Consider the following 25,215-nt stretch of genomic DNA (forward strand, 5'->3'; position numbering starts at 1 on the left):
CAAACTAGCTGTTAGCACCTGGGAATAGCAGATGCTGTAAGTTTTTTTTGCATCACTTTCATTTACTCTCCAACTCACATGCCTGAATGTGAAGTGCAGTGATTCATCAAAAAACTATCTGTTAGCACCTTGGACTACGAGATGCTGTAAGCTTCTCTTGCATCACTTTAATTTACTGTCAAGATGACATGCTAAGATGTGAAATGCAGTGATTAATTAAAAAAACTATCTGTTAGCACCTGGGAATAGCAGATGCTGTAAGTTTTTGTTGCATCACTTTACTTTAATCTGCAACTGACAAGCTTGTATGTGAAGTGTACAGATTAAATAGAAATATTTTAGTACCAGGGAATAGCAGGTGCTGTAAGACTGCATTGCATCCCTTTAATTTATGTTCAAGCTATCATGTTCAAATTTGAAGTGCAGTGAATAATTAACTCAAACTATCTGTTAGCACCTGGGAATAGCAGATGCTGTAAGTTTTTTTTGCATCACTTTCATTTACTCTCCAACTCACATGCCTGAATGTGAAGTGCAGTGATTCATCAAAAAACTGTCTGTTAGTGCCTCCGTATACCAGATGTTGTAAGCTTTTATTGCATCATTTAATTTACATTCAAGATAACATTCTAGAATGTCAATTGCAGGGATTAATAAAAAAAATTGTCAGATTGGTCTTTGATCATATTTGCTATGATTAGGCAATTTGAGTAAGTGTTTAAGGCTTACGGCCATACCAGCTTGAGAATGCCCAATCTCATCTGACCTTGGAAGCTAAGCAAGTTTGGGCCTGGATAGTACTGAGGTGGGACCCTACCTAGGAATACCAGGTGCTGTAAGCTTTTCTTGCATCACTTTAATTTACTGTCAAGATGACATGCTAGGATGTGAAATGCAGTGATTAATTAAAAAAACTATCTGTTAGCACCTGGGAATAGCAGATGCTGTAAGTTTTTGTTGCATCACTTTACTTTAATCTGCAACTGACAAGCTTGTATGTGAAGTGTACAGATTAAATAGAAATATTTTAGTACCAGGGAATAGCAGGTGCTGTAAGATTGTATTGCATCCCTTTAATTTATGTTCAGGCTATCATGTTCAAATTTGAAGTGCAGTGAATAATTAGTGCCTCCGTATACCAGCTCCGTATTGTAAGCCTTTATTGCATCATTTAATTACATTCAAGATAACATTCTAGAATGTCAAGTGCAGGGATTAATAAAAAAAATTGTCAGATTGGTCTTTGATCATATTTGCTATGATTAGGCAATTTGAGTAAGCATATAAGGCTTACGGCCACACCAGCTTGAGAACGCCCAATCTCATCTGATCTTGGAAGCTAAGCAAGTTTGGTCCTGGATAGTACTGAGGTGGGACCCTACCTAGGGACACCAGGTGCTGTAAGCTTTTCTTGCATCACTTTAATTTACTTTCAAGCTGACATGCTCAAATGTGAAGTGCAGTGATTAATAAAAAAATCTATCTGTTAGCACCTGGGAATAGCCGATGCTGTAAGTTTTTTTTGCATCACTTTCATTTACTCTCCAACTCACATGCCTGAATGTGAAGTGCAGTGATTCATCAAAAACTATCTGTTAGCACCTTGGACTACGAGATGCTGTAAGCTTCTCTTGAATCACTTTAATTTACTGTCAAGATGACATGCTAGGATGTGAAATGCAGTGATTAATTAAAAAAACTATCTGTTAGCACCTGGGAATAGCAGATGCTGTAAGTTTTTGTTGCATCACTTTACTTTAATCTGCAACTGACAAGCTTGTATGTGAAGTGTACAGATTAAATAGAAATATTTTAGTACCAGGGAATAGCAGGTGCTGTAAGATTGTATTGCATCCCTTTAATTTATGTTCAAGCTATCATGTTCAAATTTGAAGTGCAGTGAATAATTAACTCAAACTATCTGTTAGCACCTGGGAATAGCAGATGCTGTAAGTTTTTTTTGCATCACTTTCATTTACTCTCCAACTCACATGCCTGAATGTGAAGTGCAGTGATTCATCAAAAAACTATATGTTAGCACCTTGGACTACGAGATGCTGTAAGCTTCTCTTGCATCACTTTAATTTACTGTCAAGATGACATGCTAGGATGTGAAATGCAGTGATTAATTAAAAAAACTATCTGTTAGCACCTGGGAATAGCAGATGCTGTAAGTTTTTGTTGCATCACTTTACTTTAATCTGCAACTGACAAGCTTGTATGTGAAGTGTACAGATTAAATAGAAATATTTTAGTACCAGGGAATAGCAGGTGCTGTAAGATTGTATTGCATCCCTTTAATTTATGTTCAAGCTATCATGTTCAAATTTGAAGTGCAGTGAATAATTAGTGCCTCCGTATACCAGCTCCGTATTGTAAGCTTTTATTGCATCATTTAATTACATTCAAGATAACATTCTAGAATGTCAAGTGCAGGGATTAATAAAAAAAATTGTCAGATTGGTCTTTGATCATATTTGCTATGATTAGGCAATTTGAGTAAGCGTATAAGGCTTACGGCCACACCAGCTTGAGAACGCCCAATCTCATCTGACCTTGGAAGCTAAGCAAGTTTGGGCCTGGATAGTACTGAGGTGGGACCCTACCTAGGAATACCAGGTGCTGTAAGCTTTTCTTGCATCACTTTAATTTACTTTCAAGCTGACATGCTCAAATGTGAAGTGCAGTGATTAATAAAAAAAACTATCTGTTAGCACCTGGGAATAGCCGATGCTCTAAGTTTTTTTTGCATCACTTTCATTTACTCTCCAACTCACATGCCTGAATGTGAAGTGCAGTGATTCATCAAAAAACTATCTGTTAGCACCTTGGACTACGAGATGCTGTAAGCTTCTCTTGCATCACTTTAATTTACTGTCAAGATGACATGCTAAGATGTGAAATGCAGTGATTAATTAAAAAAACTATCTGTTAGCACCTGGGAATAGCAGATGCTGTAAGTTTTTGTTGCATCACTTTACTTTAATCTGCAACTGACAAGCTTGTATGTGAAGTGTACAGATTAAATAGAAATATTTTAGTACCAGGGAATAGCAGGTGCTGTAAGATTGCATTGCATCCCTTTAATTTATGTTCAAGCTATCATGTTCAAATTTGAAGTGCAGTGAATAATTAACTCAAACTAGCTGTTAGCACCTGGGAATAGCAGATGCTGTAAGTTTTTTTTGCATCACTTTCATTTACTCTCCAACTCACATGCCTGAATGTGAAGTGCAGTGATTCATCAAAAAACTATATGTTAGCACCTTGGACTACGAGATGCTGTAAGCTTCTCTTGCATCACTTTAATTTACTGTCAAGATGACATGCTAGGATGTGAAATGCAGTGATTAATTAAAAAAACTATCTGTTAGCACCTGGGAATAGCAGATGCTGTAAGTTTTTGTTGCATCACTTTACTTTAATCTGCAACTGACAAGCTTGTATGTGAAGTGTACAGATTAAATAGAAATATTTTAGTACCAGGGAATAGCAGGTGCTGTAAGATTGTATTGCATCCCTTTAATTTATGTTCAAGCTATCATGTTCAAATTTGAAGTGCAGTGAATAATTAGTGCCTCCGTATACCAGCTCCGTATTGTAAGCTTTTATTGCATCATTTAATTACATTCAAGATAACATTCTAGAATGTCAAGTGCAGGGATTAATAAAAAAAATTGTCAGATTGGTCTTTGATCATATTTGCTATGATTAGGCAATTTGAGTAAGCGTATAAGGCTTACGGCCACACCAGCTTGAGAACGCCCAATCTCATCTGACCTTGGAAGCTAAGCAAGTTTGGGCCTGGATAGTACTGAGGTGGGACCCTACCTAGGAATACCAGGTGCTGTAAGCTTTTCTTGCATCACTTTAATTTACTTTCAAGCTGACATGCTCAAATGTGAAGTGCAGTGATTAATAAAAAAAACTATCTGTTAGCACCTGGGAATAGCCGATGCTCTAAGTTTTTTTTGCATCACTTTCATTTACTCTCCAACTCACATGCCTGAATGTGAAGTGCAGTGATTCATCAAAAAACTGTCTGTTAGTGCCTCCGTATACCAGATGTTGTAAGCTTTTATTGCATCATTTAATTTACATTCAAGATAACATTCTAGAATGTCAATTGCAGGGATTAATAAAAAAAATTGTCAGATTGGTCTTTGATCATATTTGCTATGATTAGGCAAGTTGAGTAAGAGTATAAGGCTTACGGCCACACCAGCTTGAGAACGCCCAATCTCATCTGACCTTGGAAGCTAAGCAAGTTTGGGCCTGTATAGTACTGAGGTGGGACCCTACCTAGGAATACCAGGTGCTGTAAGCTTTTCTTGCATCACTTTAATTTACTTTCAAGCTGACATGCTCAAATGTGAAGTGCAGTGATTAATAAAAAAAACTATCTGTTAGCACCTGGGAATAGCCGATGCTGTAAGTTTTTTTTGCATCACTTTCATTTACTCTCCAACTCACATGCCTGAATGTGAAGTGCAGTGATTCATCAAAAAACTATCTGTTAGCACCTTGGACTACGAGATGCTGTAAGCTTCTCTTGCATCACTTTAATTTACTGTCAAGATGACATGCTAAGATGTGAAATGCAGTGATTAATTAAAAAAACTATCTGTTAGCACCTGGGAATAGCAGATGCTGTAAGTTTTTGTTGCATCACTTTACTTTAATCTGCAACTGACAAGCTTGTATGTGAAGTGTACAGATTAAATAGAAATATTTTAGTACCAGGGAATAGCAGGTGCTGTAAGATTGCATTGCATCCCTTTAATTTATGTTCAAGCTATCATGTTCAAATTTGAAGTGCAGTGAATAATTAACTCAAACTAGCTGTTAGCACCTGGGAATAGCAGATGCTGTAAGTTTTTTTTGCATCACTTTCATTTACTCTCCAACTCACATGCCTGAATGTGAAGTGCAGTGATTCATCAAAAAACTGTCTGTTAGTGCCTCCGTATACCAGATGTTGTAAGCTTTTATTGCATCATTTAATTTACATTCAAGATAACATTCTAGAATGTCAATTGCAGGGATTAATAAAAAAAATTGTCACATTGGTCTTTGATCATATTTGCTATGATTAGGCAATTTGAGTAAGTGTTTAAGGCTTACGGCCATACCAGCTTGAGAATGCCCAATCTCATCTGACCTTGGAAGCTAAGCAAGTTTGGGCCTGGATAGTACTGAGGGGGGACCCTACCTAGGAATACCAGGTGCTGTAAGCTTTTCTTGCATCACTTTAATTTACTGTCAAGATGACATGCTAGGATGTGAAATGCAGTGATTAATTAAAAAAACTATCTGTTAGCACCTGGGAATAGCAGATGCTGTAAGTTTTTGTTGCATCACTTTACTTTAATCTGCAACTGACCAGCTTGTATGTGAAGTGTACAGATTAAATAGAAATATTTTAGTACCAGGGAATAGCAGGTGCTGTAAGATTGTATTGCATCCCTTTAATTTATGTTCAAGCTATCATGTTCAAATTTGAAGTGCAGTGAATAATTAGTGCCTCCGTATACCAGCTCCGTATTGTAAGCTTTTATTGCATCATTTAATTACATTCAAGATAACATTCTAGAATGTCAAGTGCAGGGATTAATAAAAAAAATTGTCAGATTGGTCTTTGATGATATTTGCTATGATTAGGCAATTTGAGTAAGAGTATAAGGCTTACGGCCACACCAGCTTGAGAACGCCCAATCTCATCTGACCTTGGAAGCTAAGCAAGTTTGGGCCTGTATAGTACTGAGGTGGGACCCTACCTAGGAATACCAGGTGCTGTAAGCTTTTCTTGCATCACTTTAATTTACTTTCAAGCTGACATGCTCAAATGTGAAGTGCAGTGATTAATAAAAAAAACTATCTGTTAGCACCTGGGAATACCCGATGCTGTAAGTTTTTTTTGCATCACTTTCATTTACTCTCCAACTCACATGCATGAATGTGAAGTGCAGTGATTCATCAAAAAACTATCTGTTAGCACCTTGGACTACGAGATGCTGTAAGCTTCTCTTGCATCACTTTAATTTACTGTCAAGATGACATGCTAAGATGTGAAATGCAGTGATTAATTAAAAAAACTATCTGTTAGCACCTGGGAATAGCAGATGCTGTAAGTTTTTGTTGCATCACTTTACTTTAATCTGCAACTGACAAGCTTGTATGTGAAGTGTACAGATTAAATAGAAATATTTTAGTACCAGGGAATAGCAGGTGCTGTAAGACTGCATTGCATCCCTTTAATTTATGTTCAAGCTATCATGTTCAAATTTGAAGTGCAGTGAATAATTAACTCAAACTATCTGTTAGCACCTGGGAATAGCAGATGCTGTAAGTTTTTTTTGCATCACTTTCATTTACTCTCCAACTCACATGCCTGAATGTGAAGTGCAGTGATTCATCAAAAAACTGTCTGTTAGTGCCTCCGTATACCAGATGTTGTAAGCTTTTATTGCATCATTTAATTTACATTCAAGATAACATTCTAGAATGTCAATTGCAGGGATTAATAAAAAAAATTGTCAGATTGGTCTTTGATCATATTTGCTATGATTAGGCAATTTGAGTAAGTGTTTAAGGCTTACGGCCATACCAGCTTGAGAATGCCCAATCTCATCTGACCTTGGAAGCTAAGCAAGTTTGGGCCTGGATAGTACTGAGGTGGGACCCTACCTAGGAATACCAGGTGCTGTAAGCTTTTCTTGCATCACTTTAATTTACTGTCAAGATGACATGCTAGGATGTGAAATGCAGTGATTAATTAAAAAAACTATCTGTTAGCACCTGGGAATAGCAGATGCTGTAAGTTTTTTTTGCATCACTTTCATTTACTCTCCAACTCACATGCCTGAATGTGAAGTGCAGTGATTCATCAAAAAACTATATGTTAGCACCTTGGACTACGAGATGCTGTAAGCTTCTCTTGCATCACTTTAATTTACTGTCAAGATGACATGCTAGGATGTGAAATGCAGTGATTAATTAAAAAAACTATCTGTTAGCACCTGGGAATAGCAGATGCTGTAAGTTTTTGTTGCATCACTTTACTTTAATCTGCAACTGACAAGCTTGTATGTGAAGTGTACAGATTAAATAGAAATATTTTAGTACCAGGGAATAGCAGGTGCTGTAAGATTGTATTGCATCCCTTTAATTTATGTTCAAGCTATCATGTTCAAATTTGAAGTGCAGTGAATAATTAGTGCCTCCGTATACCAGCTCCGTATTGTAAGCTTTTATTGCATCATTTAATTACATTCAAGATAACATTCTAGAATGTCAAGTGCAGGGATTAATAAAAAAAATTGTCAGATTGGTCTTTGATCATATTTGCTATGATTAGGCAATTTGAGTAAGCGTATAAGGCTTACAGCCACACCAGCTTGAGAACGCCCAATCTCATCTGACCTTGGAAGCTAAGCAAGTTTGGACCTGGATAGTACTGAGGTGGGACCCTACCTAGGAATACCAGGTGCTTTAAGCTTTTCTTGCATCATTTTAATTTACTTTCAAGCTGACATGCTCAAATGTGAAGTGCAGTGATTAATAAAAAAAACTATCGGTTAGCACCTGGGAATAGCCGATGCTGTAAGTTTTTTTTGCATCACTTTCATTTACTCTCCAACTCACTTGCCTGAATGTGAAGTGCAGTGATTCATCAAAAAACTGTCTGTTAGTGCCTCCGTATACCAGATGTTGTAAGCTTTTATTGCATCATTTAATTTACATTCAAGATAACATTCTAGAATGTCAATTGCAGGGATTAATTAAAAAAATTGTCAGATTGGTCTTTGATCATATTTGCTATGATTCGGCAAATTGAGTAAGTGTTTAAGGCTTACGGCCACACCAGCTTGAGAATGCCCAATCTCCTCTGACCTTGGAAGCTAAGTAAGTTTGGGCCTGGATAGTACTGAGGTGGGACCCTACCTATGTATACAAGGTGCTGTAAGCTTTTCTTGCATCACTTTAATTTACTTTCAAGCTGACATGCTCAAATGTGATGTGCAATGATTAATAAAAAAAACTGTCTGTTAGCACCTGGGAATAGCAGATGCTGTAAGTTTTTTTTGCATCACTTTCATTTACTCTCCAACTCACATGCCTAAATGTGAAGTGCAGTAAATCATCAAAAAACTGTCTGTTAGCACCTTGGACTACGAGATGCTGTAAGCTTCTCTTGCATCACTTTAATTTACTGTCAAGATGACATGCTAAGATGTGAAATGCAGTGATTAATTAAAAAAACTATCTGTTAGCACCTGGGAATAGCAGATGCTGTAAGTTTTTGTTGCATCACTTTACTTTAATCTGCAACTGACAAGCTTGTATGTGAAGTGTACAGATTAAATAGAAATATTTTAGTACCAGGGAATAGCAGGTGCTGTAAGATTGTATTGCATCCCTTTAATTTATGTTCAAGCTATCATGTTCAAATTTGAAGTGCAGTGAATAATTAACTCAAACTATCTGTTAGCACCTGGGAATAGCAGATGCTGTAAGTTTTTTTTGCATCACTTTCATTTACTCTCCAACTCACATGCCTGAATGTGAAGTGCAGTGATTCATCAAAAAACTATATGTTAGCACCTTGGACTACGAGATGCTGTAAGCTTCTCTTGCATCAATTTAATTTACTGTCAAGATGACATGCTAGGATGTGAAATGCAGTGATTAATTAAAAAAACTATCTGTTAGCACCTGGGAATAGCAGATGCTGTAAGTTTTTGTTGCATCACTTTACTTTAATCTGCAACTGACAAGCTTGTATGTGAAGTGTACAGATTAAATAGAAATATTTTAGTACCAGGGAATAGCAGGTGCTGTAAGATTGTATTGCATCCCTTTAATTTATGTTCAAGCTATCATGTTCAAATTTGAAGTGCAGTGAATAATTAGTGCCTCCGTATACCAGCTCCGTATTGTAAGCTTTTATTGCATCATTTAATTACATTCAAGATAACATTCTAGAATGTCAAGTGCAGGGATTAATAAAAAAAATTGTCAGATTGGTCTTTGATCATATTTGCTATGATTAGGCAATTTGAGTAAGCGTATAAGGCTTACGGCCACACCAGCTTGAGAACGCCCAATCTCATCTGACCTTGGAAGCTAAGCAAGTTTGGGCCTGGATAGTAGTGAGGTGGGACCCTACCTAGGAATACCAGGTGCTGTAAGCTTTTCTTGCATCACTTTAATTTACTTTCAAGCTGACATGCTCAAATGTGAAGTGCAGTGATTAATAAAAAAAACTATCTGTTAGCACCTGGGAATAGCCGATGCTCTAAGTTTTTTTTGCATCACTTTCATTTACTCTCCAACTCACATGCCTGAATGTGAAGTGCAGTGATTCATCAAAAAACTGTCTGTTAGTGCCTCCGTATACCAGATGTTGTAAGCTTTTATTGCATCATTTAATTTACATTCAAGATAACATTCTAGAATGTCAATTGCAGGGATTAATAAAAAAAATTGTCAGATTGGTCTTTGATCATATTTGCTATGATTAGGCAATTTGAGTAAGTGTTTAAGGCTTACAGCCATACCAGCTTGAGAATGCCCAATCTCCTCTGACCTTGGAAGCTAAGCAAGTTTGGGCCTGGATAGTACTGAGGTGGGACCCTACCTATTTATACCAGGTGCTGTAAGCTTTTCTTGCATCACTTTAATTTACTTTCAAGCTGACATGCTCAAATGTGAAGTGCAATGATTAATAAAAAAAACTATCTGTTAGCACCTGGGAATAGCCGATGCTGTAAGTTTTTTTTGCATCACTTTCATTTACTCTCCAACTCACATGCCTGAATGTGAAGTGCAGTGATTCATCAAAAACTATCTGTTAGCACCTTGGACTACGAGATGCTGTAAGCTTCTCTTGAATCACTTTAATTTACTGTCAAGATGACATGCTAGGATGTGAAATGCAGTGATTAATTAAAAAAACTATCTGTTAGCACCTGGGAATAGCAGATGCTGTAAGTTTTTGTTGCATCACTTTACTTTAATCTGCAACTGACAAGCTTGTATGTGAAGTGTACAGATTAAATAGAAATATTTTAGTACCAGGGAATAGCAGGTGCTGTAAGATTGTATTGCATCCCTTTAATTTATGTTCAAGCTATCATGTTCAAATTTGAAGTGCAGTGAATAATTAGTGCCTCCGTATACCAGCTCCGTATTGTAAGCCTTTATTGCATCATTTAATTACATTCAAGATAACATTCTAGAATGTCAAGTGCAGGGATTAATAAAAAAAATTGTCAGATTGGTCTTTGATCATATTTGCTATGATTAGGCAATTTGAGTAAGCGCATAAGGCTTACGGCCACACCAGCTTGAGAACGCCCAATCTCATCTGACCTTGGAAGCTAAGCAAGTTTGGTCCTGGATAGTACTGAGGTGGGACCCTACCTAGGGACACCAGGTGCTGTAAGCTTTTCTTGCATCACTTTAATTTACTTTCAAGCTGACATGCTCAAATGTGAAGTGCAGTGATTAATAAAAAAAACTATCTGTTAGCACCTGGGAATAGCCGATGCTGTGAGTTTTTTTTGCATCACTTTCATTTACTCTCCAACTCACATGCCTGAATGTGAAGTGCAGTGATTCATCAAAAAACTGTCTGTTAGTGCCTCCGTATACCAGATGTTGTAAGCTTTTATTGAATCATTTAATTTACATTCAAGATAACATTCTAGAATGTCAATTGCAGGGATTAATAAAAAAAATTGTCAGATTGGTCTTTGATCATATTTGCTATGATTAGGCAATTTGAGTAAGTGTTTAAGGCTTACGGCCATACCAGCTTGAGAATGCCCAATCTCATCTGACCTTGGAAGCTAAGCAAGTTTGGGCCTGGATAGTACTGAGGTGGGACCCTACCTATGTATACCAGGTGCTGTAAGCTTTTCTTGCATCATTTTAATTTACTTTCAAGCTGACATGCTCAAATGTGAAGTGCAATGATTAATAAAAAAAACTATCTGTTAGCACCTGGGAATAGCCGATGCTATAAGTTTTTTTTGCATCACTTTCATTTACTCTCCAACTCACATGCCTGAATGTGAAGTGCAGTGATTTATCAAAAAACTATATGTTAGCACCTTGGACTACGAGATGCTGTAATCTTCTCTTGCATCACTTTAATTTACTGTCAAGATGACATGCTAGGATGTGAAATGCAGTGATTAATTAAAAAAACTATCTGTTAGCACCTGGGAATAGCAGATGCTGTAAGTTTTTGTTGCATCACTTTACTTTAATCTGCAACTGACAAGCTTGTATGTGAAGTGTACAGATTAAATAGAAATATTTTAGTACCAGGGAATAGCAGGTGCTGTAAGATTGTATTGCATCCCTTTAATTTATGTTCAAGCTATCATGTTCAAATTTGAAGTGCAGTGAATAATTAACTCAAACTATCTGTTAGCACCTGGGAATAGCAGATGCTGAAAATTTTTTTTGCATCACTTTCATTTACTCTCCAACTCACATGCCTGAATGTGAAGTGCAGTGATTCATCAAAAAACTATATGTTAGCACCTTGGACTACGAGATGCTGTAAGCTTCTCTTGCATCACTTTAATTTACTGTCAAGATGACATGCTAGGATGTGAAATGCAGTGATTAATTAAAAAAACTATCTGTTAGCACCTGGGAATAGCAGATGCTGTAAGTTTTTGTTGCATCACTTTACTTTAATCTGCAACTGACAAGCTTGTATGTGCAGTGTACAGATTAAATAGAAATATTTTAGTACCAGGGAATAGCAGGTGCTGTAAGATTGTATTGCATCCCTTTAATTTATGTTCAAGCTATCATGTTCAAATTTGAAGTGCAGTGAATAATTAACTCAAACTATCTGTTAGCACCTGGGAATAGCAGATGCTGTAAGTTTTTTTTGCATCACTTTCATTTACTCTCCAACTCACATGCCTGAATGTGAAGTGCAGTGATTCATCAAAAAACTGTCTGTTAGTGCCTCCGTATACCAGATGTTGTAAGCTTTTATTGCATCATTTAATTTACATTCAAGATAACATTCTAGAATGTCAATTGCAGGGATTAATAAAAAAAATTGTCAGATTGGTCTTTGATCATATTTGCTATGATTAGGCAATTTGAGTAAGTGTTTAAGGCTTACGGCCATACCAGCTTGAGAATGCCCAATCTCATCTGACCTTGGAAGCTAAGCAAGTTTGGGCCTGGATAGTACTGAGGTGGGACCCTACCTATGTATACCTGGTGCTGTAAGCTTTTCTTGCATCATTTTAATTTACTTTCAAGCTGACATGCTCAAATATGAAGTGCAATTATTAATAAAAAAAACTATCTGTTAGCACCTGGGAATAGCCGATGCTGTAAGTTTTTTTTGCATCACTTTCATTTACTCTCCAACTCACATGCCTGAATGTGAAGTGCAGTGATTCATCAAAAACTATCTGTTAGCACCTTGGACTACGAGATGCTGTAAGCTTCTCTTGAATCACTTTAATTTACTTTCAAGATGACATGCTAGGATGTGAAATGCAGTGATTAATTAAAAAAACTATCTGTTAGCACCTGGGAATAGCAGATGCTGTAAGTTTTTGTTGCATCACTTTACTTTAATCTGCAACTGACAAGCTTGTATGTGAAGTGTACAGATTAAATAGAAATATTTTAGTACCAGGGAATAGCAGGTGCTGTAAGATTGTATTGCATCCCTTTAATTTATGTTCAAGCTATCATGTTCAAATTTGAAGTGCAGTGAATAATTAACTCAAACTATCTGTTAGCACCTGGGAATAGCAGATGCTGAAAATTTTTTTTGCATCACTTTCATTTACTCTCCAACTCACATGCCTGAATGTGAAGTGCAGTGATTCATCAAAAAACTATATGTTAGCACCTTGGACTACGAGATGCTGTAAGCTTCTCTTGCATCACTTTAATTTACTGTCAAGATGACATGCTAGGATGTGAAATGCAGTGATTAATTAAAAAAACTATCTGTTAGCACCTGGGAATAGCAGATGCTGTAAGTTTTTGTTGCATCACTTTACTTTAATCTGCAACTGACAAGCTTGTATGTGAAGTGTACAGATTAAATAGAAATATTTTAGTACCAGGGAATAGCAGGTGCTGTAAGATTGTTTGCATCCCTTTAATTTATGTTCAAGCTATCATGTTCAAATTTGAAGTGCAGTGAATAATTAGTGCCTCCGTATACCAACTCCGTATTGTAAGCTTTTATTGCATCATTTAATTACATTCAAGATAACATTCTAGAATGTCAATTGCAGGGATTAATAAAAAAAATTGTCAGATTGGTCTTTGATCATATTTGCTATGATTAGGCAATTTGAGTAAGCGTATAAGGCTTACGGCCACACCAGCTTGAGAACGCCCAATCTCATCTGACCTTGGAAGCTAAGCAAGTTTGGGCCTGGATAGTACTGAGGTGGGACCCTACCTAGGGACACCAGGTGCTGTAAGCTTTTCTTGCATCACTTTAATTTACTTTCAAGCTGACATGCTCAAATGTGAAGTGCAGTGATTAATAAAAAAAACTATCTGTTAGCACCTGGGAATAGCCGATGCTGTAAGTTTTTTTTGCATCACTTTCATTTACTCTCCAACTCACATGCCTGAATGTGAAGTGCAGTGATTCATCAAAAAACTGTCTGTTAGTGCCTCCGTATACCAGATGTTGTAAGCTTTTATTGCATCATTTAATTTACATTCAAGATAACATTCTAGAATGTCAATTGCAGGGATTAATAAAAAAAATTGTCAGATTGGTCTTTGATCATATTTGCTATGATTAGGCAATTTGAGTAAGTGTTTAAGGCTTACGGCCATACCAGCTTGAGAATGCCCAATCTCATCTGACCTTGGAAACTAAGCAAGTTTGGGCCTGGATAGTACTGAGGTGGGACCCTACCTATGTATACCAGGTGCTGTAAGCTTTTCTTGCATCATTTTAATTTACTTTCAAGCTGACATGCTCAAATGTGAAGTGCAATGATTAATAAAAAAAACTATCTGTTAGCACCTGGGAATAGCAGATGCTGTAAGTTTTTGTTGCATCACTTTACTTTAATCTGCAACTGACAAGCTTGTATGTGAAGTGTACAGATTAAATAGAAATATTTTAGTACCAGGGAATAGCAGGTGCTGTAAGATTGTATTGCATCCCTTTAATTTATGTTCAAGCTATCATGTTCAAATTTGAAGTGCAGTGAATAATTAACTTAAACTATCTGTTAGCACCTGGGAATAGCAGATGCTGTAAGTTTTTTTTGCATCACTTTCATTTACTCTCCAACTCACATGCCTGAATGTGAAGTGCAGTGATTCATCAAAAAACTATATGTTAGCACCTTGGACTACGAGATGCTGTAAGCTTCTCTTGCATCACTTTAATTTACTGTCAAGATGACATGCTAGGATGTGAAATGCAGTGATTAATTAAAAAAACTATCTGTTAGCACCTGGGAATAGCAGATGCTGTAAGTTTTTGTTGCATCACTTTACTTTAATCTGCAACTGACAAGCTTGTATGTGAAGTGTACAGATTAAATAGAAATATTTTAGTACCAGGGAATAGCAGGTGCTGTAAGATTGTATTGCATCCCTTTAATTTATGTTCAAGCTATCATGTTCAAATTTGAAGTGCAGTGAATAATTAACTCAAACTATCTGTTAGCACCTGGGAATAGCAGATGCTGTAAATTTTTTTTTGCATCACTTTCATTTACTCTCCAACTCACATGCCTGAATGTGAAGTGCAGTGATTCATCAAAAAACTATATGTTAGCACCTTGGATTACGAGATGCTGTAAGCTTCTCTTGCGTCACTTTAATTTACTGTCAAGATGACATGCTAGGATGTGAAATGCAGTGATTAATTAAAAAAACTATCTGTTAGCACCTGGGAATAGCAGATGCTGTAAGTTTTTGTTGCATCACTTTACTTTAATCTGCAACTGACAAGCTTGTATGTGAAGTGTACAGATTAAATAGAAATATTTTAGTACCAGGGAATAGCAGGTGCTGTAAGATTGTATTGCATCCCTTTAATTTATGTTCAAGCTATCATGTTCAAATTTGAAGTGCAGTGAATAATTAACTTAAACTATCTGTTAGCACCTGGGAATAGCAGATGCTGTAAGTTTTTTTTGCATCACTTTCATTTACTCTCCAACTCACATGCCTGAATGTGAAGTGCAGTGATTCATCAAAAAACTATATGTTAGCACCTTGGACTACGAGATGCTGTAAGCTTCTCTTGCATCACTTTAATTTACTGTCAAGATGACATGCTAGGATGTGAAATGCAGTGATTAATTAAAAAAACTATCTGTTAGCACCTGGGAATAGCAGATGCTGTAAGTTTTTGTTGCATCACTTTACTTTAATCTGCAACTGACAAGCTTGTATGTGAAGTGTACAGATTAAATAGAAATATTTTAGTACCAGGGAATAGCAGGTGATGTAAGATTGTATTGCATCCCTTTAATTTATGTTCAAGCTATCATGTTCAAATTTGAAGTGCAGTGAATAATTAACTCAAACTATCTGTTAGCACCTGGGAATAGCAGATGCTGTAAATTTTTTTTTGCATCACTTTCATTTACTCTCCAACTCACATGCCTGAATGTGAAGTGCAGTGATTCATCAAAAAACTATATGTTAGCACCTTGGATTACGAGATGCTGTAAGCTTCTCTTGCATCACTTTAATTTACTGTCAAGATGACATGCTAGGATGTGAAATGCAGTGATTAATTAAAAAAACTATCTGTTAGCACCTGGGAATAGCAGATGCTGTAAGTTTTTGTTGCATCACTTTACTTTAATCTGCAACTGACAAGCTTGTATGTGAAGTGTACAGATTAAATAGAAATATTTTAGTACCAGGGAATAGCAGGTGCTGTAAGATTGTATTGCATCCCTTTAATTTATGTTCAAGCTATCATGTTCAAATTTGAAGTGCAGTGAATAATTAGTGCCTCCGTATACCAGCTCCGTATTGTAAGCTTTTATTGCATCATTTAATTACATTCAAGATAACATTCTAGAATGTCAAGTGCAGGGATTAATAAAAAAAATTGTCAGATTGGTCTTTGATCATATTTGCTATGATTAGGCAATTTGAGTAAGCGTATAAGGCTTACGGCCACACCAGCTTGAGAACGCCCAATCTCATCTGAGCTTGGAAGCTAAGCAAGTTTGGGCCTGGATAGTACTGAGGTGGGACCCTACCTAGGAATACCAGGTGCTGTAAGCTTTTCTTGCATCACTTTAATTTACTTTCAAGCTGACATGTTCAAATGTGAAGTGCAGTGATTAATAAAAAAAACTATCTGTTAGCACCTGGGAATAGCCGATGCTGTAAGTTTTTTTTGCATCACTTTCATTTACTCTCCAACTCACATGCCTGAATGTGAAGTGCAGTGATTCATCAAAAAACTATCGGTTAGCACCTTGGACTACGAGATGCTGTAAGCTTCTCTTGCATCACTTTAATTTACTGTCAAGATGAAATGCTAAGATGTGAAATGCAGTGATTAATTAAAAAAACTATCTGTTAGCACCTGGGAATAGCAGATGCTGTAGGTTTTTGTTGCATCACTTTACTTTAATCTGCAACTGACAAGCTTGTATGTGAAGTGTACAGATTAAATAGAAATATTTTAGTACCAGGGAATAGCAGGTGCTGTAAGATTGTATTGCATCCCTTTAATTTATGTTCAAGCTATCATGTTCAAATTTGAAGTGCAGTGAATAATTAACTCAAACTATCTGTTAGCACCTGGGAATAGCAGATGCTGTAAGTTTTTTTTGCATCACTTTCATTTACTCTCCAACTCACATGCCTGAATGTGAAGTGCAGTGATTCATCAAAAAACTATATGTTAGCACCTTGGACTACGAGATGCTGTAAGCTTCTCTTGCATCACTTTAATTTACTGTCAAGATGACATGCTAGGATGTGAAATGCAGTGATTAATTAAAAAAACTATCTGTTAGCACCTGGGAATAGCAGATGCTGTAAGTTTTTGTTGCATCACTTTACTTTAATCTGCAACTGACAAGCTTGTATGTGAAGTGTACAGATTAAATAGAAATATTTTAGTACCAGGGAATAGCAGGTGCTGTAAGATTGTATTGCATCCCTTTAATTTATGTTCAAGCTATCATGTTCAAATTTGAAGTGCAGTGAATAATTAACTCAAACTATCTGTTAGCACCTGGGAATAGCAGATGCTGTAAGTTTTTTTTGCATCACTTTCATTTACTCTCCAACTCACATGCCTGAATGTGAAGTGCAGTGATTCATCAAAAAACTATATGTTAGCACCTTGGACTACGAGATGCTGTAAGCTTCTCTTGCATCACTTTAATTTACTGTCAAGATGACATGCTAGGATGTGAAATGCAGTGATTAATTAAAAAAACTATCTGTTAGCACCTGGGAATAGCAGATGCTGTAAGTTTTTGTTGCATCACTTTACTTTAATCTGCAACTGACAAGCTTGTATGTGCAGTGTACAGATTAAATAGAAATATTTTAGTACCAGGGAATAGCAGGTGCTGTAAGATTGTATTGCATCCCTTTAATTTATGTTCAAGCTATCATGTTCAAATTTGAAGTGCAGTGAATAATTAACTCAAACTATCTGTTAGCACCTGGGAATAGCAGATGCTGTAAGTTTTTTTTGCATCACTTCCATTTACTCTCCAACTCACATGCCTGAATGTGAAGTGCAGTGATTCATCAAAAAACTGTCTGTTAGTGCCTCCGTATACCAGATGTTGTAAGCTTTTATTGCATCATTTAATTTACATTCAAGATAACATTCTAGAATGTCAATTGCAGGGATTAATAAAAAAAATTGTCAGATTGGTCTTTGATCATATTTGCTATGATTAGGCAATTTGAGTAAATGTTTAAGGCTTACGGCCATACCAGCTTGAGAATGCCCAATCTCATCTGACCTTGGAAGCTAAGCAAGTTTGGGCCTGGATAGTACTGAGGTGGGACCCTACCTATGTATACCAGGTGCTGTAAGCTTTTCTTGCATCGTTTTAATTTACTTTCAAGCTGACATGCTCAAATGTGAAGTGCAATGATTAATAAAAAAAACTATCTGTTAGCACCTGGGAATAGCCGATGCTGTAAGTTTTTTTTGCATCACTTTCATTTACTCTCCAACTCACATGCCTGAATGTGAAGTGCAGTGATTCATCAAAAACTATCTGTTAGCACCTTGGACTACGAGATGCTGTAAGCTTCTCTTGAATCACTTTAATTTACTGTCAAGATGACATGCTAGGATGTGAAATGCAGTGATTAATTAAAAAAACTATCTGTTAGCACCTGGGAATAGCAGATGCTGTAAGTTTTTGTTGCATCACTTTACTTTAATCTGCAACTGACAAGCTTGTATGTGAAGTGTACAGATTAAATAGAAATATTTTAGTACCAGGGAATAGCAGGTGCTGTAAGATTGTATTGCATCCCTTTAATTTATGTTCAAGCTATCATGTTCAAATTTGAAGTGCAGTGAATAATTAACTCAAACTATCTGTTAGCACCTGGGAATAGCAGATGCTGAAAATTTTTTTTGCATCACTTTCATTTACTCTCCAACTCACATGCCTGAATGTGAAGTGCAGTGATTCATCAAAAAACTATATGTTAGCACCTTGGACTACGAGATGCTGTAAGCTTCTCTTGCATCACTTTAATTTACTGTCAAGATGACATGCTAGGATGTGAAATGCAGTGATTAATTAAAAAAACTATCTGTTAGCACCTGGGAATAGCAGATGCTGTAAGTTTTTGTTGCATCACTTTACTTTAATCTGCAACTGACAAGCTTGTATGTGAAGTGTACAGATTAAATAGAAATATTTTAGTACCAGGGAATAGCAGGTGCTGTAAGATTGTATTGCATCCCTTTAATTTATGTTCAAGCTATCATGTTCAAATTTGAAGTGCAGTGAATAATTAACTCAAACTATCTGTTAGCACCTGGGAATAGCAGATGCTGTAAGTTTTTTTTGCATCACTTCCATTTACTCTCCAACTCACATGCCTGAATGTGAAGTGCAGTGATTCATCAAAAAACTGTCTGTTAGTGCCTCCGTATACCAGATGTTGTAAGCTTTTATTGCATCATTTAATTACATTCAAGATAACATTCTAGAATGTCAAGTGCAGGGATTAATAAAAAAAATTGTCAGATTGGTCTTTGATCATATTTGCTATGATTAGGCAATTTGAGTAAGTGTTTAGGGCTTACGGCCATAACAGCTTGAGAATGCCCAATCTCATCTGACCTTGGAAGCTAAGCAAGTTTGGGCCTGGATAGTACTGAGGTGGGACCCTACCTATGTATACCAGGTGCTGTAAGCTTTTCTTGCATCATTTTAATTTACTTTCAAGCTGACATGCTCAAATGTGAAGTGCAATGATTAATAAAAAAAACTATCTGTTAGCACCTGGGAATAGCCGATGCTATAAGTTTTTTTTTGCATCACTTTCATTTACTCTCCAACTCACATGCCTGAATGTGAAGTGCAGTGATTTATCAAAAAACTATATGTTAGCACCTTGGACTACGAGATGCTGTAATCTTCTCTTGCATCACTTTAATTTACTGTCAAGATGACATGCTAGGATGTGAAATGCAGTGATTAATTAAAAAAACTATCTGTTAGCACCTGGGAATAGCAGATGCTGTAAGTTTTTGTTGCATCACTTTACTTTAATCTGCAACTGACAAGCTTGTATGTGAAGTGTACAGATTAAATAGAAATATTTTAGTACCAGGGAATAGCAGGTGCTGTAAGATTGTTTGCATCCCTTTAATTTATGTTCAAGCTATCATGTTCAAATTTGAAGTGCAGTGAATAATTAGTGCCTCCGTATACCAACTCCGTATTGTAAGCTTTTATTGCATCATTTAATTACATTCAAGATAACATTCTAGAATGTCAATTGCAGGGATTAATAAAAAAAATTGTCAGATTGGTCTTTGATCATATTTGCTATGATTAGGCAATTTGAGTAAGCGTATAAGGCTTACGGCCACACCAGCTTGAGAACGCCCAATCTCATCTGACCTTGGAAGCTAAGCAAGTTTGGGCCTGGATAGTACTGAGGTGGGACCCTACCTAGGGACACCAGGTGCTGTAAGCTTTTCTTGCATCACTTTAATTTACTTTCAAGCTGACATGCTCAAATGTGAAGTGCAGTGATTAATAAAAAAAACTATCTGTTAGCACCTGGGAATAGCCGATGCTGTAAGTTTTTTTTGCATCACTTTCATTTACTCTCCAACTCACATGCCTGAATGTGAAGTGCAGTGATTCATCAAAAAACTGTCTGTTAGTGCCTCCGTATACCAGATGTTGTAAGCTTTTATTGCATCATTTAATTTACATTCAAGATAACATTCTAGAATGTCAATTGCAGGGATTAATAAAAAAAATTGTCAGATTGGTCTTTGATCATATTTGCTATGATTAGGCAATTTGAGTAAGTGTTTAAGGCTTACGGCCATACCAGCTTGAGAATGCCCAATCTCATCTGACCTTGGAAACTAAGCAAGTTTGGGCCTGGATAGTACTGAGGTGGGACCCTACCTATGTATACCAGGTGCTGTAAGCTTTTCTTGCATCATTTTAATTTACTTTCAAGCTGACATGCTCAAATGTGAAGTGCAATGATTAATAAAAAAAACTATCTGTTAGCACCTGGGAATAGCAGATGCTGTAAGTTTTTGTTGCATCACTTTACTTTAATCTGCAACTGACAAGCTTGTATGTGAAGTGTACAGATTAAATAGAAATATTTTAGTACCAGGGAATAGCAGGTGCTGTAAGATTGTATTGCATCCCTTTAATTTATGTTCAAGCTATCATGTTCAAATTTGAAGTGCAGTGAATAATTAACTTAAACTATCTGTTAGCACCTGGGAATAGCAGATGCTGTAAGTTTTTTTTGCATCACTTTCATTTACTCTCCAACTCACATGCCTGAATGTGAAGTGCAGTGATTCATCAAAAAACTATATGTTAGCACCTTGGACTACGAGATGCTGTAAGCTTCTCTTGCATCACTTTAATTTACTGTCAAGATGACATGCTAGGATGTGAAATGCAGTGATTAATTAAAAAAACTATCTGTTAGCACCTGGGAATAGCAGATGCTGTAAGTTTTTGTTGCATCACTTTACTTTAATCTGCAACTGACAAGCTTGTATGTGAAGTGTACAGATTAAATAGAAATATTTTAGTACCAGGGAATAGCAGGTGCTGTAAGATTGTATTGCATCCCTTTAATTTATGTTCAAGCTATCATGTTCAAATTTGAAGTGCAGTGAATAATTAACTCAAACTATCTGTTAGCACCTGGGAATAGCAGATGCTGTAAATTTTTTTTTGCATCACTTTCATTTACTCTCCAACTCACATGCCTGAATGTGAAGTGCAGTGATTCATCAAAAAACTATATGTTAGCACCTTGGATTACGAGATGCTGTAAGCTTCTCTTGCGTCACTTTAATTTACTGTCAAGATGACATGCTAGGATGTGAAATGCAGTGATTAATTAAAAAAACTATCTGTTAGCACCTGGGAATAGCAGATGCTGTAAGTTTTTGTTGCATCACTTTACTTTAATCTGCAACTGACAAGCTTGTATGTGAAGTGTACAGATTAAATAGAAATATTTTAGTACCAGGGAATAGCAGGTGCTGTAAGATTGTATTGCATCCCTTTAATTTATGTTCAAGCTATCATGTTCAAATTTGAAGTGCAGTGAATAATTAACTTAAACTATCTGTTAGCACCTGGGAATAGCAGATGCTGTAAGTTTTTTTTGCATCACTTTCATTTACTCTCCAACTCACATGCCTGAATGTGAAGTGCAGTGATTCATCAAAAAACTATATGTTAGCACCTTGGACTACGAGATGCTGTAAGCTTCTCTTGCATCACTTTAATTTACTGTCAAGATGACATGCTAGGATGTGAAATGCAGTGATTAATTAAAAAAACTATCTGTTAGCACCTGGGAATAGCAGATGCTGTAAGTTTTTGTTGCATCACTTTACTTTAATCTGCAACTGACAAGCTTGTATGTGAAGTGTACAGATTAAATAGAAATATTTTAGTACCAGGGAATAGCAGGTGATGTAAGATTGTATTGCATCCCTTTAATTTATGTTCAAGCTATCATGTTCAAATTTGAAGTGCAGTGAATAATTAGTGCCTCCGTATACCAGCTCCGTATTGTAAGCTTTTATTGCATCATTTAATTACATTCAAGATAACATTCTAGAATGTCAAGTGCAGGGATTAATAAAAAAAATTGTCAGATTGGTCTTTGATCATATTTGCTATGATTAGGCAATTTGAGTAAGCGTATAAGGCTTACGGCCACACCAGCTTGAGAACGCCCAATCTCATCTGAGCTTGGAAGCTAAGCAAGTTTGGGCCTGGATAGTACTGAGGTGGGACCCTACCTAGGAATACCAGGTGCTGTAAGCTTTTCTTGCATCACTTTAATTTACTTTCAAGCTGACATGTTCAAATGTGAAGTGCAGTGATTAATAAAAAAAACTATCTGTTAGCACCTGGGAATAGCCGATGCTGTAAGTTTTTTTTGCATCACTTTCATTTACTCTCCAACTCACATGCCTGAATGTGAAGTGCAGTGATTCATCAAAAAACTATCGGTTAGCACCTTGGACTACGAGATGCTGTAAGCTTCTCTTGCATCACTTTAATTTACTGTCAAGATGAAATGCTAAGATGTGAAATGCAGTGATTAATTAAAAAAACTATCTGTTAGCACCTGGGAATAGCAGATGCTGTAAGTTTTTGTTGCATCACTTTACTTTAATCTGCAACTGACAAGCTTGTATGTGAAGTGTACAGATTAAATAGAAATATTTTAGTACCAGGGAATAGCAGGTGCTGTAAGATTGTATTGCATCCCTTTAATTTATGTTCAAGCTATCATGTTCAAATTTGAAGTGCAGTGAATAATTAACTCAAACTATCTGTTAGCACCTGGGAATAGCAGATGCTGTAAGTTTTTTTTGCATCACTTTCATTTACTCTCCAACTCACATGCCTGAATGTGAAGTGCAGTGATTCATCAAAAAACTATATGTTAGCACCTTGGACTACGAGATGCTGTAAGCTTCTCTTGCATCACTTTAATTTACTGTCAAGATGACATGCTAGGATGTGAAATGCAGTGATTAATTAAAAAAACTATCTGTTAGCACCTGGGAATAGCAGATGCTGTAAGTTTTTGTTGCATCACTTTACTTTAATCTGCAACTGACAAGCTTGTATGTGAAGTGTACAGATTAAATAGAAATATTTTAGTACCAGGGAATAGCAGGTGCTGTAAGATTGTATTGCATCCCTTTAATTTATGTTCAAGCTATCATGTTCAAATTTGAAGTGCAGTGAATAATTAACTCAAACTATCTGTTAGCACCTGGGAATAGCAGATGCTGTAAGTTTTTTTTGCATCACTTTCATTTACTCTCCAACTCACATGCCTGAATGTGAAGTGCAGTGATTCATCAAAAAACTATATGTTAGCACCTTGGACTACGAGATGCTGTAAGCTTCTCTTGCATCACTTTAATTTACTGTCAAGATGACATGCTAGGATGTGAAATGCAGTGATTAATTAAAAAAACTATCTGTTAGCACCTGGGAATAGCAGATGCTGTAAGTTTTTGTTGCATCACTTTACTTTAATCTGCAACTGACAAGCTTGTATGTGAAGTGTACAGATTAAATAGAAATATTTTAGTACCAGGGAATAGCAGGTGCTGTAAGATTGTATTGCATCCCTTTAATTTATGTTCAAGCTATCATGTTCAAATTTGAAGTGCAGTGAATAATTAACTCAAACTATCTGTTAGCACCTGGGAATAGCAGATGCTGAAAATTTTTTTTGCATCACTTTCATTTACTCTCCAACTCACATGCCTGAATGTGAAGTGCAGTGATTCATCAAAAAACTATATGTTAGCACCTTGGACTACGAGATGCTGTAAGCTTCTCTTGCATCACTTTAATTTACTGTCAAGATGACATGCTAGGATGTGAAATGCAGTGATTAATTAAAAAAACTATCTGTTAGCACCTGGGAATAGCAGATGCTGTAAGTTTTTGTTGCATCACTTTACTTTAATCTGCAACTGACAAGCTTGTATGTGAAGTGTACAGATTAAATAGAAATATTTTAGTACCAGGGAATAGCAGGTGCTGTAAGATTGTATTGCATCCCTTTAATTTATGTTCAAGCTATCATGTTCAAATTTGAAGTGCAGTGAATAATTAACTCAAACTATCTGTTAGCACCTGGGAATAGCAGATGCTGTAAGTTTTTTTTGCATCACTTCCATTTACTCTCCAACTCACATGCCTGAATGTGAAGTGCAGTGATTCATCAAAAAACTGTCTGTTAGTGCCTCCGTATACCAGATGTTGTAAGCTTTTATTGCATCATTTAATTTACATTCAAGATAACATTCTAGAATGTCAATTGCAGGGATTAATAAAAAAAATTGTCAGATTGGTCTTTGATCATATTTGCTATGATTAGGCAATTTGAGTAAATGTTTAAGGCTTACGGCCATACCAGCTTGAGAATGCCCAATCTCATCTGACCTTGGAAGCTAAGCAAGTTTGGGCCTGGATAGTACTGAGGTGGGACCCTACCTATGTATACCAGGTGCTGTAAGCTTTTCTTGCATCGTTTTAATTTACTTTCAAGCTGACATGCTCAAATGTGAAGTGCAATGATTAATAAAAAAAACTATCTGTTAGCACCTGGGAATAGCCGATGCTGTAAGTTTTTTTTGCATCACTTTCATTTACTCTCCAACTCACATGCCTGAATGTGAAGTGCAGTGATTCATCAAAAACTATCTGTTAGCACCTTGGACTACGAGATGCTGTAAGCTTCTCTTGCATCACTTTAATTTACTGTCAAGATGACATGCTAAGATGTGAAATGCAGTGATTAATTAAAAAAACTATCTGTTAGCACCTGGGAATAGCAGATGCTGTAAGTTTTTGTTGCATCACTTTACTTTAATCTGCAACTGACAAGCTTGTATGTGAAGTGTACAGATTAAATAGAAATATTTTAGTACCAGGGAATAGCAGG

At 36.4% G+C, this 25,215-nt stretch overlaps 4 non-coding genes and 20 pseudogenes across 4 annotated transcripts; all 24 read left to right on the forward strand.

The window, feature by feature from the left end:
* The first annotated feature begins 723 nt into the window (after positions 1-723).
* LOC145647065 (5S ribosomal RNA) lies at positions 724-842 on the forward strand. The gene has a single exon (XR_014116270.1). It is a non-coding gene; the product is annotated as a 5S ribosomal RNA (ribosomal RNA).
* A 446-nt stretch (positions 843-1,288) lies between these two features.
* Positions 1,289-1,407, forward strand: LOC145649976 (5S ribosomal RNA; annotated as a pseudogene).
* Positions 1,408-2,512: 1,105 nt separating this feature from the next.
* LOC145650108 (5S ribosomal RNA) lies at positions 2,513-2,631 on the forward strand. The gene has a single exon (XR_014116663.1). It is a non-coding gene; the product is annotated as a 5S ribosomal RNA (ribosomal RNA).
* Positions 2,632-3,737: 1,106 nt separating this feature from the next.
* On the forward strand, positions 3,738-3,856 carry LOC145650119 (5S ribosomal RNA). The gene has a single exon (XR_014116664.1). It is a non-coding gene; the product is annotated as a 5S ribosomal RNA (ribosomal RNA).
* Positions 3,857-4,208: 352 nt separating this feature from the next.
* Positions 4,209-4,327, forward strand: LOC145647617 (5S ribosomal RNA; annotated as a pseudogene).
* Positions 4,328-5,118: 791 nt separating this feature from the next.
* Positions 5,119-5,237, forward strand: LOC145647771 (5S ribosomal RNA; annotated as a pseudogene).
* Positions 5,238-5,683: 446 nt separating this feature from the next.
* Positions 5,684-5,802, forward strand: LOC145647618 (5S ribosomal RNA; annotated as a pseudogene).
* Positions 5,803-6,593: 791 nt separating this feature from the next.
* LOC145647078 (5S ribosomal RNA) lies at positions 6,594-6,712 on the forward strand. Its single transcript, XR_014116273.1, has one exon. It is a non-coding gene; the product is annotated as a 5S ribosomal RNA (ribosomal RNA).
* Positions 6,713-7,379: 667 nt separating this feature from the next.
* Positions 7,380-7,498, forward strand: LOC145650078 (5S ribosomal RNA; annotated as a pseudogene).
* Positions 7,499-7,850: 352 nt separating this feature from the next.
* Positions 7,851-7,969, forward strand: LOC145645847 (5S ribosomal RNA; annotated as a pseudogene).
* A 1,106-nt stretch (positions 7,970-9,075) lies between these two features.
* Positions 9,076-9,194, forward strand: LOC145648018 (5S ribosomal RNA; annotated as a pseudogene).
* A 352-nt stretch (positions 9,195-9,546) lies between these two features.
* On the forward strand, positions 9,547-9,665 carry LOC145644692 (5S ribosomal RNA; annotated as a pseudogene).
* A 666-nt stretch (positions 9,666-10,331) lies between these two features.
* Positions 10,332-10,450, forward strand: LOC145650346 (5S ribosomal RNA; annotated as a pseudogene).
* Positions 10,451-10,802: 352 nt separating this feature from the next.
* LOC145649486 (5S ribosomal RNA) lies at positions 10,803-10,921 on the forward strand (annotated as a pseudogene).
* A 1,230-nt stretch (positions 10,922-12,151) lies between these two features.
* Positions 12,152-12,270, forward strand: LOC145649541 (5S ribosomal RNA; annotated as a pseudogene).
* A 1,104-nt stretch (positions 12,271-13,374) lies between these two features.
* Positions 13,375-13,493, forward strand: LOC145649005 (5S ribosomal RNA; annotated as a pseudogene).
* A 352-nt stretch (positions 13,494-13,845) lies between these two features.
* Positions 13,846-13,964, forward strand: LOC145649213 (5S ribosomal RNA; annotated as a pseudogene).
* Positions 13,965-16,168: 2,204 nt separating this feature from the next.
* Positions 16,169-16,287, forward strand: LOC145644159 (5S ribosomal RNA; annotated as a pseudogene).
* Positions 16,288-17,956: 1,669 nt separating this feature from the next.
* On the forward strand, positions 17,957-18,075 carry LOC145649487 (5S ribosomal RNA; annotated as a pseudogene).
* A 1,228-nt stretch (positions 18,076-19,303) lies between these two features.
* LOC145643634 (5S ribosomal RNA) lies at positions 19,304-19,422 on the forward strand (annotated as a pseudogene).
* Positions 19,423-20,089: 667 nt separating this feature from the next.
* LOC145649006 (5S ribosomal RNA) lies at positions 20,090-20,208 on the forward strand (annotated as a pseudogene).
* Positions 20,209-20,560: 352 nt separating this feature from the next.
* LOC145649214 (5S ribosomal RNA) lies at positions 20,561-20,679 on the forward strand (annotated as a pseudogene).
* A 1,764-nt stretch (positions 20,680-22,443) lies between these two features.
* LOC145644170 (5S ribosomal RNA) lies at positions 22,444-22,562 on the forward strand (annotated as a pseudogene).
* Positions 22,563-24,670: 2,108 nt separating this feature from the next.
* Positions 24,671-24,789, forward strand: LOC145649488 (5S ribosomal RNA; annotated as a pseudogene).
* Positions 24,790-25,215: the final 426 nt, after the last annotated feature.

This window comes from Electrophorus electricus, chromosome 13 (assembly GCF_041902795.1).
Source record: "Electrophorus electricus isolate QZ-2024a chromosome 13, ASM4190279v1, whole genome shotgun sequence".
Taxonomy (NCBI): domain Eukaryota; kingdom Metazoa; phylum Chordata; class Actinopteri; order Gymnotiformes; family Gymnotidae; genus Electrophorus; species Electrophorus electricus.